Genomic DNA, 17,147 nt, shown 5'->3' on the forward strand with positions numbered 1-17,147 from the left:
AACCTAGATGTCCATATGAAGACGAATGGATAAGAAAGCTTTGGTACATATACACAATGGAGTATTACTCAGCCATTAAAAAGAATACATTTGAATCAGTTCTAATGAGGTGGATGAAACTGGAGCCTACCATACAGAGTAAAGTAAGCCAGAAAGAAAAACACCAATACAGTATACTAACGCATATATATGGAATTTAGAAAGATGGCAATGATAACCCTGTATACGAGACAGCAAAAGAGACGCAGGTGTATAGAACAGTCTTTGGGACTCTGTGGGAGAGGGTGAGGGCGAGATGATTTGGGAGAATGGTATTGAAACATGTATATTATCATATGTGAAATGAATCACCAGTCCAGGTTCGACTCAAGATACAGGATGCTCGGGGCTGGTGTGCGGGGATGACCCAGAGGGAGGATAAGGGGAGGAGGGAGGTGGGAGAGGGGTTCAAGAAGGGGAACACATGTACACCTGGGGCAGATTCATGTCAATGTATGGCAAAACCAACCAATATAATATTGTAAAGTAATTCAGTTCAGTTCGGTTCAGTAGCTCAGTCGTGTCCGACTCTTTGCGACCCCATGAATCACAGCACGCCAGGCCTCCCTGTCCATCACTAAGTCCCAGAGTTCACTCAAACTCATGCCCATCGAGTCGGTGATGCTATCCAGGCATCTCATTCTCTGTCGTCCCCTTCTCCTCCCGCCCTCAATCCCTCCCAGCATCAGACTGTTTTCCAGTGAGTCAACTCATTGCATGAGGTGGCCAAAGTATTGCAGTTTCAGCTTTAGCATCAGTCCTTCCAATGAACACCCAGGAGTGATCTCCTCTAGAATGGACTGGTTGTATCTCCTTGCAGTCCAAGGGACTCTCAAGAGTCTTCTCCAGCACCACAGTTCAAAAGCATCAATTCTTCGGTGATCAGCTTTCTTCACAGTCCAACTCTCACATCCATACATGACTACTGGAAAAACCATAGCCTTGACTAGACGGACCTTGGTTGGCAAAGTAATGTCTCTGCTTTTTAATATGCTATCTAGGTTGGTCATAACTTTCCTTCCAAGGAGTAAGCGTCTTTTAATTTCCTGGCTGCAATCAGCATCTGCAGTGAATTAGCCTCCAATAATAAAAAAAAAAAAAAATTCAGACTTAAATAAGCTAGCAAAACAGTATGCAGAATAGAGCTTTGTATCTGTCTTATGGTGCCTTGGCCTCTTTTGTTCCTATTCACCTCCAAAATTGCCAGCTAAGATATTTAAATACTGCTGCTGCTGCTGCTAAGTCACTTCAGTCGTGTCCGACTCTGTGTGACCCCATAGATGGAAGCCCACCAGGCTCCCCCTTCCCTGGGATTCTCCAGGCAAGAACACTGGAGTGGGTTGCCATTTCCTTCTCCAATGTGTGAAAGTGAAAAGTGAAAGTGAAGTCGCTCAGTCGTGTCCGACCCTTAATACTAAATACTATTTAAATACTGAAGCAGTTCTAGAAGATAACATGCTTAGACAGTAAAAAGTCCTTACTGAGTATATAGTGTTTGCTCTAGAGCTAGAACTAAAACATGGAAGTCCCTGTCTAGATAGACCTTGTATCACCCACAGCCCTCCACTGTATACCATGCTGAAGATGAATTTATGTATTTCTAATATTTATACTTTAAAGCAATTATATAATATCTATATAGCACTGAATCATTTCCACATACTTAGACTTCAGTAATTTTTATTTTTTTGAAAAAATACAGCATTTAAATAGTTCTCACATCTTCAGTTCAGTTCAGTTCAGTCACTCAGTCGTGTCCGACTCTTTGCAACCCCAAGAATCACAGCACGCCAGGCCTCCCTGTCCATTACCAACTCCCGGAGTTCACTCAAACTCATGTCCATCGAGTCGATGATGCCATCCAGCCATCTCATTCTCTGTCGTCCCCGTCTCCTCCCACCCCCAATCCCTCCCAGCATCAGAATCTTTTCCAGTGAGTCAACTCGTTGCATGAGGTGGCCAAAGTATCGGAGTTTCAGCTTTAGCATCAGTCCTTCCAATGAACACCCAGGATTGATCTCCTTTAGAATGGACTGGTTGGATCTCCTTGCAGTCCAAGGGACTCTCAAGAGTCTTCTCCAGCACCACAGTTACGAACTTGCAATTCATTTTATAACCTTACAAATCACCGTCATTAATTTCTACTCAAGAGATAATAAATTTCAAGTTCAGCAACACATAAGATGGAAGCAATACATGTGCCCACAAGACAGCAAAGAGGCACAAAACCAAGGTCAACAAATACAATGACAGCTAAAAGCTTTTTGAAAAGGGCAATAGTATATGAAACCTACTCCATTTCAATTACGAAATTAAAAGCCCAAAGAGGACCATGATCAAACACAGTGGTGATCGTTAACACCAAGAGACAGGGGTCCAGAAGAATGCAGTGTATCTCCTGAGGATGTTTGTATCTGGCCTATGTGAGTGACAGCCCCCTGGCCTGCAGGCACTCCACCCCAAGTGCTTCAATCACTCACATGCTGTAAAACTCATTCTTAAAAACTTCTTAAGAGGATCCATTTCCCCTGTATTATTGTTAAATCCACATTCAAAACAGAAAGCAGAAAAACTTTGAAATATGTAATGACAATTGCATTCACATCTCAGGGGTCTTATTTCTTAGAACAGGTGGTAATATGTTCTACCTTGCCATCCTCAAAGTTTTTAGAATGCCATCTTCTGTCATTCAGAAGGAGACATTCTAAAATAATCTAAAAAAGAAAGTCTATCCACATAAGTTTTCTAAAATTCTGGGCACTTGCTACCCGAAAAAATTACTTTAAATGAGTTTGTTGTGTTGATATCGCTCTTGGCTTTTAGGCATATTTAAGTCATTACTGCGTGTCACTCACCATACTAGGTTTGGGGGAAAGTGGCCCCACTCCTATACACAAAGGAGAAAGACAATTAACCCCTCTGATTAAGGGCTCTAGTAAATGGTGACCATAACAAGGATCCTTCTGAACTGGGGGTAAAGGAGATCCAGGAGGGCTTCCTGGATGAAGCGATATCTAGCTTAAGATCAGAAGGATGAGAAATCAACAAAATGAAGAGGACAGAGAAGACCATTTCAAGCAGAGAAAATAACTTATGGTAGGACTTAGAGGTGAGAAAGATCACGGGACTGTTTGTGTGTTTTGTTTTGTTGTTTTGTTGAGCCATGCGGCAGATAGGATCAGACTTTTCCAACTAGGGATGGAATCTGTACCCACTGCTGTGAAAGCTCAAAGTCTTAACCCCTAGACTGCCAGGGAAGTCTCTCTGCCCCAAGTCTGCTTCTCTTTCTTCCTCTCTGTTAGTATTTGTGATTTCAACTTTCAAGTTTGGGTGTCATTAACACTTCAATTGCTGTTGGATGCCTTGTGCTGATGGGAACATCTGTGGTTCTGTAAACCCCGGTCCTCCCTGGTAATTATTTCCATTGTAAATTAAAAGTTTCCTCAAAATATCCTAACCTGTGGGTGCCATCTCTTTTCCCTTAGGGTGGATCCTGACTGATCCAAATGTCAAACTTTTATATCCTAGTGTTTAAAAAGGAGCTTAGACTAACAGACATAGAAAAACAGACTTGTAGTTGCTAAGGGATAAAGCAAATATTTTTTTTTTAACAAAAGGAACTTAAAGTACAACATTCTCATTAAAGAGTTTAGCTTGTTATATTGTTTTCTGGGATTTTTGCTTTGTGTTGTTTTCTATCTTGCCTAGAAAATCCCACAGACAGAGGATCCTGGAGGGCTACAGTCCTTGGAGTCACAAAGAATGGACATACGATCCCCTGGAGAAGGGAAAGGCTACCCAATCCAGTATTCTGGCCTGGAGAATTCCATGGACTGCACTGGCTATGGGTCGCAAAGAGTTGGACATGACTGAGCGACTTTCACTTTCACTTTGGTTGTTGTAGCCATGTGTTCTGAGAAACAAACTCATTCAGAAGGACGATGTAGATAGTGGAGTGCAGTTTATTACACCGATGGGCCCAAGGAAGAGTCTCCTCTTAGCCAAGGACCCCGACCAGCATTTGTGAAAACCTTATATACCCTGAGTGTACGCGCCCAAACCCACCTCCCCAAATTCCCTGAAACTAGTCTGAACAAAGGAAGAGAAAGATATAATCAAAGTTAACCCGTGATTCATTTGCCTTAAGCCTAGGTGGTTAACAGTGGACAATTATCAATAGGCCTGTGGTCATACCCCAATAAGCATAATGGAATTTATTATTTTATTTGGTTATACAGATAATTAGGGTATTCTTTTAGGCAATGGAGAGTCTAGATATGAGCCCTGGGGTTCTTCCATCTGGGGGGCCTGGTTTTCCAGTTGGTATGTCGTTTCCATAGATACTGGGCATATAGCTCAAAGTCCAAAGTCCGGCCCAAGATGGAGTCCTGCTTTCAAGATGGAGCCTGTTCTGTTTCCTCCTTCATGGTGACTAAAAAGAAAAAAAAAATGCATTTTTACTTATTTTTAAAATTTATTTTATTCAAACATAGTTGATTTACAATGTTGTATTTATTTCTGCTTACAGCACAGTGACTCAGTTATACATTATATGTATATATATATAAAATGTTTATTTTTTTTCATATTCTTTTCCATTATGGTTTATGTATTGCTTTGTTTGTAAGGCAGTATTTGAGACAGCCAAATCCTTCAAAATGGCAGACTTAGACCCTGGTGGCTCAGATGGTAAAGAGTCTCGCTGCAGTACAGGAGACCTGGGTTTGTCCCCTGGGTCGGGGAGATTCCCTGGAGAAGAAATGCAACTCACTACAGTATTCTTGCCTGGAAAATCTCATGGATGGAGGAGACTGGCAGGTTGCAGTCTATGGGGTTGCAAAGAGTTGGACACGACTAAACAACTCCACTTTAGATAACCATAAACTATACACTGTTTATCTGCCTTTCTATCTGTCTGAATATCATCCATCCATTCCAAAGTTATGTTTGAGTTTTTTAGAGCTCTTTGTAAAGTTAAGTGAATCAGATGTTTCACTCATAAAGTCAATGGAAAGGAAAACTGTTGTAGGAAGGGGGAGGGCCCCCTACAGGGCCCCAAGAGCAGGCTCTTGTCTAACACTCGGAAAACAATTGTCCAAGGAGACACGTGCTGACAAAGCAAGAGATTTTATTGGGAAGGGCACCTGGGTGGAGAGCAGTAGGGTAAGGGAACCCAGAACAGCTCTGCCACGTGGCTCACAGTCTCAGGTTTTATGGTGATGGGATTAGTTTCTGGGTGGTCTTTGGCCAATCATTCTAATTCAGAGTCTTTTCTGGTGGCACACACATCGCTCAGCGAAGATGGATGCTAGTGAGAGGGATTCTGGGAAGTGGACTGACACCCAGTGTCTCCTTTCGACCTTTCCCGAACTCTTCTGGTTGGTGTGGCTTATTAGTTCCGTGTTCCTTATCAGGAACTCCTGTCATAAAACAACTCATGCAAATGGTTACTATGGTGCCTGGCCAGGGTGGGCAGTTTCAATCAGTGTGTTTCCCCTAACAAAACCATAGGGCAATTATCTTTCATTACTGCTGAAAACTAAGTAATGGTTGCTCATTGATTTTAAATATCAATTCACCTTTTATTCTGAATAGCTTTTGTTATATTTTTTCCCCAAAGTACTTCCTGAGAAATTAATATGTATCTGTAACGGCATTATTCTACATCATTCATACCACCTAGCACGCCACGAGGTAAAGAGCAAGTGATTAATAACTGCTGGCTGATTAATCTGTTCACATAATTAATTGTTTGTGCAATTGACAGTTCTATAGTTATGTATGCAGGCAGGTCATCTTTACCTTTATTAACTCTGAAAAATGTGACCTTTTTGCATTGTCTCATTAGATAGATTAAAATAACATTCACTGAGGGACTGTGTGGTAAATACTACTTATAGGAAAGGTCTTTCTTCACCCTTTTCCCACCCCCATAATCAATTCACACATTTAAATATCTGAAGACTTAGAAATGATTTTCTGAGACTTTATCCAAAAAAAATCAGTTTAGATATGAATGAAAGGTTGCTGGTGCAAGCTATGTGCTATGCCGAGATTTGTGTCCTCCAGAGGAGAGGAATTCGATCCAGGGACCAGAGATGAGGCCTGACCGCTTGGAGCTTTTGTGTAGCAAAGTTTTATTAAAGTATAATAGAGATAGGGGAAGCTTCTGACATAGACATCAGAAGGGGACGAAAGAGTGCCTACTTGCTAGTTTTTAGCAAGGCATTTTATGTCTGTTCAGTTCAGTTCAGTCGCTCAGTCATTTCCGACTCTCTGCAACCCCATGAATCACAGCACGCCAGGCCTCCCTGTCCATCACCAACTCCCGGAGTTCACTCAAACTCATGTCCATCAAGTCAGTGATGCCATCCAGCCATCTCACTCTCTGTCATCCCCTTCTCCTCCTGCCCTCAATCCCTCCCAGCATCAGACTCTTTTCCAGTGAGTCAACTCTTCGCATGAGGTGGCCAAAGTATTGGAGTTTCAGCTTTACCATCAGTCCTTCCAATGAACACCCAAGACTGATCTCCTTTAGAATGGACTGGTTGGATCTCCTTGCAGTCCAAGGGACTCTCAAGAGTCTTCTCCAACACCACAGTTCAAAAGCATCAATTATTCGGCGATCAGCTTTCTTCACAGTCCAACTCTCACATCCATACATGACCACAGGAAAAACCATAGCCTTGACTAGACAGACCTTGGTTGGCAAAGTAATGTCTCTGCTTTTTAATATGCTATCTAGGTTGGTCATAACTTTCCTTCCAAGGAGTAAGCGTCTTTTAATTCATGGCTGCAATCACAAATCTGCAGTGATTTTGGAGCCCCAAAAATAAAGTCTGACACTGTTAGCAAGCTGCTAATCAGATAAGAGAGACACCTCAAGGCTAAGAAAGTTTCCCCAGGCCCCTGTCCTGAAGTATGTATTTTTGAGACAGGTTGGCACCAGGTGTGTCATCCCTTGGTCGTAAAACAATTGATATGAATACTGGTTTGTTGAGCCATTATCAGCCCAAGGTTTGAGAAAAGAAAAAAGTTAGTCTTAGGCGGAACCATTTTGAAGAAAGGCAGATTCCAAAGTAAATATAGTTTCATTAACATAGCTTAAGAAAAACATTTCCATAAGAAAAATGGTATTGGTTAGCTCAAGGCAGAACCAGGTGTCGCCAACACAGAATTAAAAGAAGCACCTTTTGATTTTGTGTAGAAAAGGAACAAACATCTGCCACTTGCAGTTTATTTCTGCCTGCCACTTGGGGACCTCTGGCCTTCCTACCTGTTACGCTCTCAGGAGATATGTTTCAAACTAAAAAATCCTTACTAAGCTGCTATCAATTTTTCTGAACATAAAACTGTAAAGTTAATTTATGTGTTTCTAATATTTATTAAAAATCATTGTAATATCCATTCTTTCGTTGCTGTTGTTCAATCTGCTAATTTTGGGGAAAGTTTTTAATGCAACAAAACCTAAATGAGGTATTCCACCTCTAACTGGCATATAGGAACATGTGAAAGATCCTCACCCTAACAATACAACCACAAGTCACTCGGCAAACAATCTATACAGTAGAACCTTGTTGTGTAGCCATCCTGTATATAATAATTTACATCTGCTAATCTCAAACTCCCAGTCCTCCCCGCCCCCAACCCCCTCCCCTTTGGAAACCACAGATCTGTTCTCTATATCCGTGAGTCTGTTTCACTTTTGTAGATAGACTCATTTGTGCCATAGTTTAGATTTCACATATAAGTCATATCATCTGGTATTTGTCTTTCTGACTTACTTCACTTATGAAAATCCATGTTGTTGCAGATGACATTATTTTGTTCTTTTTAATGTAATATCCATTCTTAACAGACTTATCTGTATTGTTAAGTTGAATACTTTGGAAATCTATTCTAATTTTTTAAATTATTATTTATGACCTGAGCCCAAATGGCATTTAATAATCCTAAAAATTGTCATCAGCAATTAGGAGTCAACAGATGATAAGCTTGACAGCTTTCAGAGTTGTTACAGAGAAACAAATGTAATGGAAATAACGTACATGCTCATATAAAGTAACAGACATCCCCACATACATGTGCCCACATACAAAAGGATCCTGAAAAATAATGCCATAGGGCGGAGCCCCTGAAGCTCCCTGGACTACTGTGCCTAGTGGTCCAGCCTCCTCGTCCTCACTCCCATCCTCCCTTCTTAGCAGTGGGAAGCCCACCAGAGATGGAAGCCCACCAGAAATATGCTTACAAAAATGGCAGCATTCTTGGCTGCATTGTTTAACCTCCTTCTCTGGATCAGCAATCAGATTTGTGTGTGTGTGTCTGTGTTTTCTCAGTATTTAGTATTTTATTGGGAAAACAAGGTAACTGACATCCAGCCTAATATTCTGAATTCCCCTTCTCCAGGGGATCTTCCCAACCCAGGGAGTGAACCCAGTTCTCCCACACTGTAGGCAGATTCTTTACCATCTGAGCCACCAGGGAAGCCCCAGTAGTCTGAATAATTATCTTCATTCTAGACATTCAGCTAATACTGAGCAGAATTACCTAGACGGGCAGATGAAGTCAAACCAGGTGCTAGTCATCATAAATACGAGACCACAAATGCTGTAGAAAATCTTTATAAGGAAGGTGAAAATTCTTTACTGGGTTATGACAGGACCTTAAAGTCTAGAGAAAAGGGCCAAATACATCAGAACAACATGAACTCAACCTTGTAATAAAGCGATGTTTATGAGCTCAGCAGTAAATAAAGACTTCCTTACTGTGGGATTAAACACCAAACCATGGAGAGACCAACTGTACTGAAAACAGTTAAATCCTCTCAGGATGTTCATGACAATTATCTGGGGTGTGCAGGTCAGTTTATGAAAGCAGATGACGATACTTAAGTCACACTAGATAGCTTGAGATGGCAGCTTGTAAACTATGACCCTGAAGATCCCATTTACTTGGGAGAAGATTTAAGAATGATATAAACCAGGGTGAATGGGTAGAGGAACAGGGTGGTACTGAGCCAAGGATCTGTGAGGGTTTATTATTATTATTACTATTATTTTCTTTATTTGTTTACTTATTTCTATTCCAAGATAATTGCTTTAAAATGCTGTGCTGGTCTCTGACATACAACAATGCAAATCAGTCATAATTTCCAACAAAACCCTTTCTTCTTGAGCCTCCCTAACTCCATCCCACCCCTGTAGGTCATCACAGGCCTCCAAGCTGGGTTCCATGTGCTATACAGCAGTTTCCCACCAGTTATCTATTTTATACATGATACTGGACATGGAACAACAGACTGGTTCCAAATAGGAAAAGGTGTACGTCAAGGTTCTATATTGTCACCTTGCTTATTTAACTTATATGCAGAGTACATCATGAGGAATGCTGGGCTGGAAGAAGCACAAGCTGGAATCAAGATTGCTGGGAGAAATATCAATCACCTCAGATATGCAGATGACACTACCCTTGTGGCAGAAAGTGAAGAGGAATTCAAAAGCCTCTTGATGAAAGTGAAAGAGGAGAGTGAAAAGGTTGGCTTGAAGCTCAACATTCATAAAACAAAGATCATGGCATCTGGTCCCATCACTTCATGGGAAATAGATGGAAAAACAGTGGAAACAGTGTCAGACTTTATTTTTTTGGGCTCCAAAATCACTGCAGATGCTGATTGCAGCCATGAAATTAAAAGACGCTTACTCCTTGGAAGGAAAGTTATGACCAACCTTGATAGTATATTAAAAAGCAGAGACATTACTTTGCTAACCAAGGTCCATTTGTCAAGGCAATGGTTTTTCCAGTGGTCATGTATGGATGTGAGAGTTGGACTGTGAAGAAGGCTGATCACCGAAGAATCGATGCTTTTGAACTGTGGTGTTGGAGAAGACTCTTGAGAGTCCCTTGGACTGCAAGGAGATCCAACCAGTCCATTCTAAAGGAGATCAATCCTGGATGTTCATTGGAGGGACTGATGCTAAAGCTGAAACTGCAATACTTTGGCCACCTCATGCAACGAGTTGACTCACTGGAAAAGACTCTGATGCTGGGAAATGTTGGGGGCGGGAGGAGAAGGGGACAACAGAGAATGAGATGGCTGGATGGCATCACCGACTCTGTGGACATGAGTTTGAGTGTACTCCAGGAGTTGGTGATGGACAGGGAGGCCTGGCGTGCTGTAATTCATGGGGTCGCGGAGAGTCGGACACGACTGAGCGACTGAACTGAACTGAACTGAGTGTACATATATCAGCGCTACTTTCTCAATCTGTCCCACCCTCTCCTTCCCTTGACAAATCCATAAGTCCATTATCTACATCTGTGTCTCCATTTTTTCTCTTTAAATAGGTTCATCAGTTCTATTTTTCTAGATTCCATATATATATATATATATATATATACACACATTAGTATATTATATCTGTTTTTTTCTGGAGAAAAATGTATGCATATACATATATATATGTGTGTGTATATATACTTAAATTGAAGAAAGTAGGGAAAACCATTAGACCATTCAGGTATGACCTAAATCAAATCCCTTATGATTATACAGTGGAAGTGAAAAATAGATTTAAGGAACTACATCTGATCGATAGAGTGCCTGATGAACTCTGGACATAGGTTCATGACATTGTACAGGAGACAGGGATCAAGACCATCCCCATAGAAAAGAAATGCAAGAAAGCAAAATGGCTGTCTGAGGAGGCTGTGGAAAGAAGAGAAGTGAAGGCAAAGGAGAAAAGGAAAGATATAAGCATCTGAATGCAGAGTTCCAAAGAATAGCAAGTAAAGAAAACCTTCCTCAGCGATCAATGCAAAGAAATAGAGGAAAAAAACAGAATAGGAAAGACAAGAGATCTCTTCAAGAAAATTAGAGATACCAAGGGAACATTTCATGCAAAGATGGGCTCGATAAAGGACAGAAATGGTATGGACCTAAGAGAAGCAGAAGATATTAAGAAGAGGTGGCAAGAATACACAGAAGAACTGTACAAAAAAGATCTTCACGACCAAGATAATCACGATGGCGTGATCACTGACCTAGAGCCAGACGTCTATCTTGGAATGTAAAGACAAGTGAGCTTTAGAAAGCATCACTACGAACAAAGCTAGTGGAGGTGATGGAATTCCACTTGAACTATTTCAAATCCTGAAAGATGATGCTGTGAAAGTGCTGCACTCAATATGCCAGCAAATTTGGAAAACTCAGCAGTGGCCACAGGACTGGAAAAGGTCAGTCTTCATCCCAATCCCAAAAAAGGCAATGCCAAAAAATGCTCAAACTACCACACAATTGCACTCATCTCACACGCTAGTAAAGTCATGCTCAAAATTCTCCAAGTCAGGCTTCAGCAATACGTGAACCGTGAACTTACAGATGTTCAAGCAGGTTTTAGAAAAGGCAGAGGCACCAGAGATCAAATTGCCAACATCTGCTGGATCATGTAGAAAGCAAGAGAGTTCCAGAAAAACATCTATTCTATTTCTGCTTCATTGACTATGCCAAAGCCTTTGACTGTGTGGATCACAATAAACTGTGGAAAATTCTGAAAGAGATGGGAATCCAAGACCACCTGACCTGCCTCTTGAGAAAGCTGTATGCAGGTCAGGAAGCAACAGTTAGAACTGGACATTGAGCAACGGACTGGTTCCAAACAGGAAAAGGAGACCGTCAAGGTTGTATATTGTCACCCTGTTTATTTAACTTCTATGCAGGGTACATCATGAGGAACGCAGGGCTGGAAGAAGCACAGACTGGAATCAAGATTGCCGGGAGAAATATCAATAACCTCAGATATGCAATGACACCACCCTTATGGCAGAAAGTGAAGAGGAACTAAAAAACCTCTTGATAAAAGTGAAAGAGGAGAGTGAAAAAGTTGGCTTAAAGCTCAACATTCAGAAAACAAAGATCATGGCATCTGGTCCCATCACTTCATGGGAAATAGATGGAAAAACAGTGGAAACAGTGTCAGATTTTATTTTTTTGGGCTCCAAAATCACTGCAGTTGGTGATTGAAGCCATGAAATTAAAAGATGCTTACTTCTTGGAGGGAAAGTTATGACCAACCTAGATAGCATATTAAAAAGCAGAGACATTACTTTGGCAACCAAGGTCTGTCTAGTCAAGGCTATGGTTTTTCCCGTGGTCATGTATGGATGTGAGAGTTGGACTGTGAAGAAAGCTGATCGCCGAAGAATGGATGCTTTTGAACTGTGGTGTTGGAGAAGACTCTTGAGAGTCCCTTGGACTGCAAGGAGATCCAACCAGTCCATTCTAAGGGAGATTGATCCTGGGTGTTCATTGGAAGGACTGATGCTAAAGCTGAAACTCAGATACTTTGGCCACCTCATGTGAAGAGTTGACTCACTAGAAAAGACTCTGATGCTGGGAAGGACTGGGGGCGGGGAGGAGAAGGGGACGACAGAGAATGAGATGGCTGGATGGCATCACCGACTCAATGGACATGAGTTTGAGTGAACTCTGGGAGTTGGTGATGGACAGGGAGGCCTGGCGTGCTGTGATTCATGGGGTCGCATAGAGTCAGACACGACTGAGCGACTGAACTGAACCGAACTGACTGATATATATATATGACATTACTATATATATATAATGTTACTATATCGAGAATACATTCTAACAGTCTTCATGACTCCTGCCAAAGCCTCAGCTTACAGTCATCTCTATGAAAGAGATGCATGATATCTGTTAGGATATCTGATATATGATACCTGTTTTCCTCTTTCTGACTTAATACAGTCTGTATAACAGGCTCTAGGTTCATCCATGTCACTACAACTGACTCAGATTCACTCCTTTTTCATGGCTGAGTAACATTCCATTATATATATATATATATTTATATATGCCACATCTTCTTTATATATTCATCTGTCGATAGACATCTAGGTTGTAGAAGACTCCTGGTTTATGGATGTGGTTAAAATGTACACCTGTAGTCTTCTATGCCTGAGAAGTCTTAATGCTGGGGAGATACCTGGAAACTCTAACTGTAGAAGCAAAAGATTCCAGACATCCCAACACAAAAGAGACTTTCAATCCCCTATGCCAAAAACCTCCGTCCAGAGTTCATCAGGCACTCTATCTATCAGATCTAGTCCCTTAAATCGATTCCTCACTTCCACTGTATAATCATAAGGGATTTGATTTAGGTCATACCTGAATGGTCTAGTGGTTTTCCCTACTTTCTTCAATTTAAGTCTGAATTTGGCAATAAGCAGTTCATGATCTGAGCCACAGTCAGCTCCTGGTCTTGTTTTTGTTAACTGTATACAGCTTCTCCATCTTTGGCTGCAAAGAATATAATCAATCTGATTTCGGTGTTGACCATCTGGAGATGTCCATGTGTAGAGTCTTCTCTTGTGTTGTTGGAAGAGGGTGTTTGCTATGACCAGTGTGTTCTCTTGACAAAACTCTATTAGCCTTTGCCCTGCTTCATTCCATGCTCCAAGGCCAAATTTGCCTGTTACTCCTGGTGTTTCTTGACTTCCTACTTTTGCATTCCAGTCCCCTAGAATGAAAAGGACATCTTTTTTGGGTGTTCGTTCTAAAAGGTCTTGTAGGTCTTCATAGAACTGTTCAACTTCGGCTTCTTCAGCGTTACTGGTTGGGGCATAGGCCTGGATTACTGTAATATTGAATGGTTTGCCTTGGAAACGAACAGAAATCATTCTTTCGTTTTTAAGATTGCATCCAAGTACTGCATTTCAGACTCTTTTGTTGACCATGATGGCTACTCCATTTCTTCTAAGGGATTCCTGCCCACAGTAGTAGATATAATGGTCATCTGAGTTAAATTCACCCATTCCAGTCCATTTTAATTCACTGATTCCTAGAATGTCTATGTTCACTCTTGCCATCTCCTGTTTGACCACTTCCAATTTGCCTTGATTCATGGACCTAACATTCCAGGTTCCTATGCAATATTGCTCTTTACAGCACTGGACCTTGCTTCTATCACCAGTCACATCCACAACTGGGTATTGGTTTTGCTTTTGCTCCATCCCTTCATTCCTTCTAGAGTTATTTCTCCACTAATCTCCAGTAGCATACTGGGCACCTACCGACCTGGGGAATTCCTCATTCAGTATCCTATCATTTTGCCCTTTGACACTGTTCATGGGGTTCTCAAGGCAAGTATACTGAAGTGGTTTGCCATTCCCTTCTCCAGTGGACCACATTCGGCTGTGGTCCATGTGATCAGATCAACTAGTTTCCTGTGATTATGATTTCAGTGTGTCTGCCCTCTGATGACCCCTCCCAATACCTACCGTCTTATTTGGGTTTCTCTTACCTCGGTTGTGGGAAATCTCTTCACAGCTGCTCCAGCAAAGTGCAGCCGCTGTACCTTACCTTGGACGAAGGGTATCTCCTCAAGGCCGCCCCTCCTGACCTAGAACGTGGAGTAGCTCCTCTCCGCCCTCCTGCGCCCGCGCTGTCACCGCCTGTTGGACGTGGGGCAGCTCCTCTCGGCCGCTGGCCCTGGCCTCAGGCGTGGGGTAGCTCCTCTTGGCCGCGCCACTTTGCCTGGTCGGTTGCCGGGGTCGGCGGCTCTCGCGTCTGCGCCGCCGGGGCCGGCGTGAGTGTCGGACACGACTGAGCGACTGAACTGAACTGAACTGATGCCAAAAACAAAACAAAACAAAACACCACTTGATCCAAGAGTCTCTACCCAGAACCCTTTGGAACTGAAAATGTAACTATTCCACCCCCTTGTGAAGGATTTGGGTTGCTGTTCTGATTTTGCAGTCTCCTTTCCCTATGCTAAAGCTACAACTTGTTTATCACCTCTATCCATATGGTTATGTACACAGATATCAACCTGATTTACCTGGGACTCTACTAAAGAAAACAAGCAAAGTGAACAAAAATAAAGATCCAAAAACAAAGAATCCGTGGACACCCATGAAAGAACAAGTATCTAACATGGCACTGAGAATGGATTGCTGCATCTCCAGAGAGCACTGGGGTGTGTCCCAGTGACTGAGTCTTTCTAGGTGAACATTCCACATTAGAAATCTTTCATAGCGATGACTCTAAACTGAGGCTTTGGCAGGAGTCATGAAGAATGTTAGAATATATTCTTGATATGGTAATGTTATATATATACAGTAATGTCATATATGGACTGTAGCCTACCAGGCTCCGCTGTCCATGGGATTTACACACATATATTTTTCTCCAGAAAAAAAATCTTTTTTTCTGGTAAAAAAGGATTTTGAAACAGTGATCAGAGTGAGAAATATTGTTGTCTATTTCTGATCAGATACTCACGGTCCATCACTGGGAAGATAAAGCGGTTGAACCTACTAAAAGTTAAATTAAAAAGTTGCATTTTAAACAGATGGCCTTAATGAAAATTCTGGAGGAAATATTAATTGTCAGGTGTTTTTAAACTCAAGATGTGTATTTAAATTGTAATATGACATAAATAACCTGCATCATCCCTGCATATACCATTTCTAATAATAATTCCACTTGATTATCTGAAATTACCAGTATTTCTTGTAGAAGAGGGTAGAATAAAAATGCCTCTTGTCCTAAAATTCACTAGTAAAGTCGCATTTTGAAAGTATTTTGACTCGACTATGTTATATACATCGTTCTGATTAAAGATTGTTTTTTTTTCAAAATGAGCAATTTTCACTTAGCCCTTGCTCTCTCTTTTCTAAATATATTTAATACTTCTTGAGGTCTATTCTTCACAATATTTATTTACATAAGTATTAACAGTGTTCTATAAACAAGCCTTTTAAAATGATCTACAAATTTGCTCATTGTTAGGTATGCTGCTAAGTTGCTTCAGTCGTGTCCAACTCTGTGCGACCCCATAGACGGCAGCCCATGGGATTCTCCAGGCAAGAACACTGGAGTGGGTTGCCATTTCCTTCTCCAATGCATGAAAGTGAAAAGTGAAAGTGAAGTCGCTCAGTCGTGTGAGACTCTTCGCGACCCCATGGACTGCAGCCTACCAGGCTCCTCCGTCCAATGGATTTTCCAGGCAAGAGTACTGGAGTGGGTGTTAAGTATGACTATCTACTAAATAATAAATACAATGATTATCAAATAATTCTTACATTAGTGTCATTTTAATGCTTCTTTTAATCCATGCCACCTAGCTTATGGCCACTCTTAGAAATTCCTAATGACATTTATACCTGATAAAACTCTTTCAACCACATAATTATAGTTCTTCTTATTCTAATACTGTTGAGAGGTGAGAACTTTTTTGTGTCTTTCATGACTTGCATAAAGCAGTTTTAAAAGTCATTTCTTTTCAGTCTGATGTGGCCATTATTAGACTGACAAAATAATTTGAATACAAGATTTTGATAAAATTAATTGAACACATTAGAAACTGTTGAATGCTTAAGTAAACTTTCAAGTCAGAAATTAAAAGGCCAAATAATTTATGAGTGAATGGTTTATGACTGAAATGTGTTGCTTCTTACTATCTTTAATGTTAAATTTTGCCAGTGGATAATAAAATGATATACTCAACCAAGACTGTTCTCCAAAGCACATTCACAAATGTTTCATTCTAATTTTACTGACTCTCCCTTCTGTTTAAAGTTTCTGGAAAAAAACAAATTTAATTTCATTTTTCACTGGATTTAGCAAGAATATCCTAGTACATCATAATCTATAGCCTTTCAATAAGCTTATCTTTAAAGTTATAAATGACAAATCACTCATGTTTATCTTGTTAATTTTAATTGACTAAAATTAAGCTGGGCTCTCTATGCACACATGACAAGTCCTGGCAGACAATAAAGATGAGTGTCTCATTTACCCATTTGCAGTGAAATAAATTCTTGAAGACTGTAGGTTTTAGGTTTTATATTCCAACAGAACCAGAATGTAAGACAGAAAACAAAGTCTGAAACATGTCATAACAGCTTCATTCACATCTATCTGACGTATTTCTTAGTATTTGATGATAAAATCTAGCTAAAAAAATTTAGTGTGTGAAAAGTCATTATAATGCTATCTCACGTAATTCTGTAGGGAAAGCTGTTAAAACAATCTGCAAAGGCATGATAGCACATAACAGTTTCCTGAAATTCTAGTGAAAAAAAGC

General features: G+C 40.8%; 1 pseudogene; it reads left to right on the forward strand.

Annotated features, from left to right (window-relative positions):
* The window catches only part of LOC129560015 (glycoprotein-N-acetylgalactosamine 3-beta-galactosyltransferase 1-like), a 28,467-nt pseudogene that overhangs the window by 5,159 nt on the left and 6,161 nt on the right, over positions 1-17,147 (forward strand).

This window comes from Moschus berezovskii, chromosome 16, assembly GCF_049115385.1.
Source record: "Moschus berezovskii isolate FMDL1 chromosome 16, NW_MosBer_1.0, whole genome shotgun sequence".
Lineage (NCBI taxonomy): Eukaryota > Metazoa > Chordata > Mammalia > Artiodactyla > Moschidae > Moschus > Moschus berezovskii.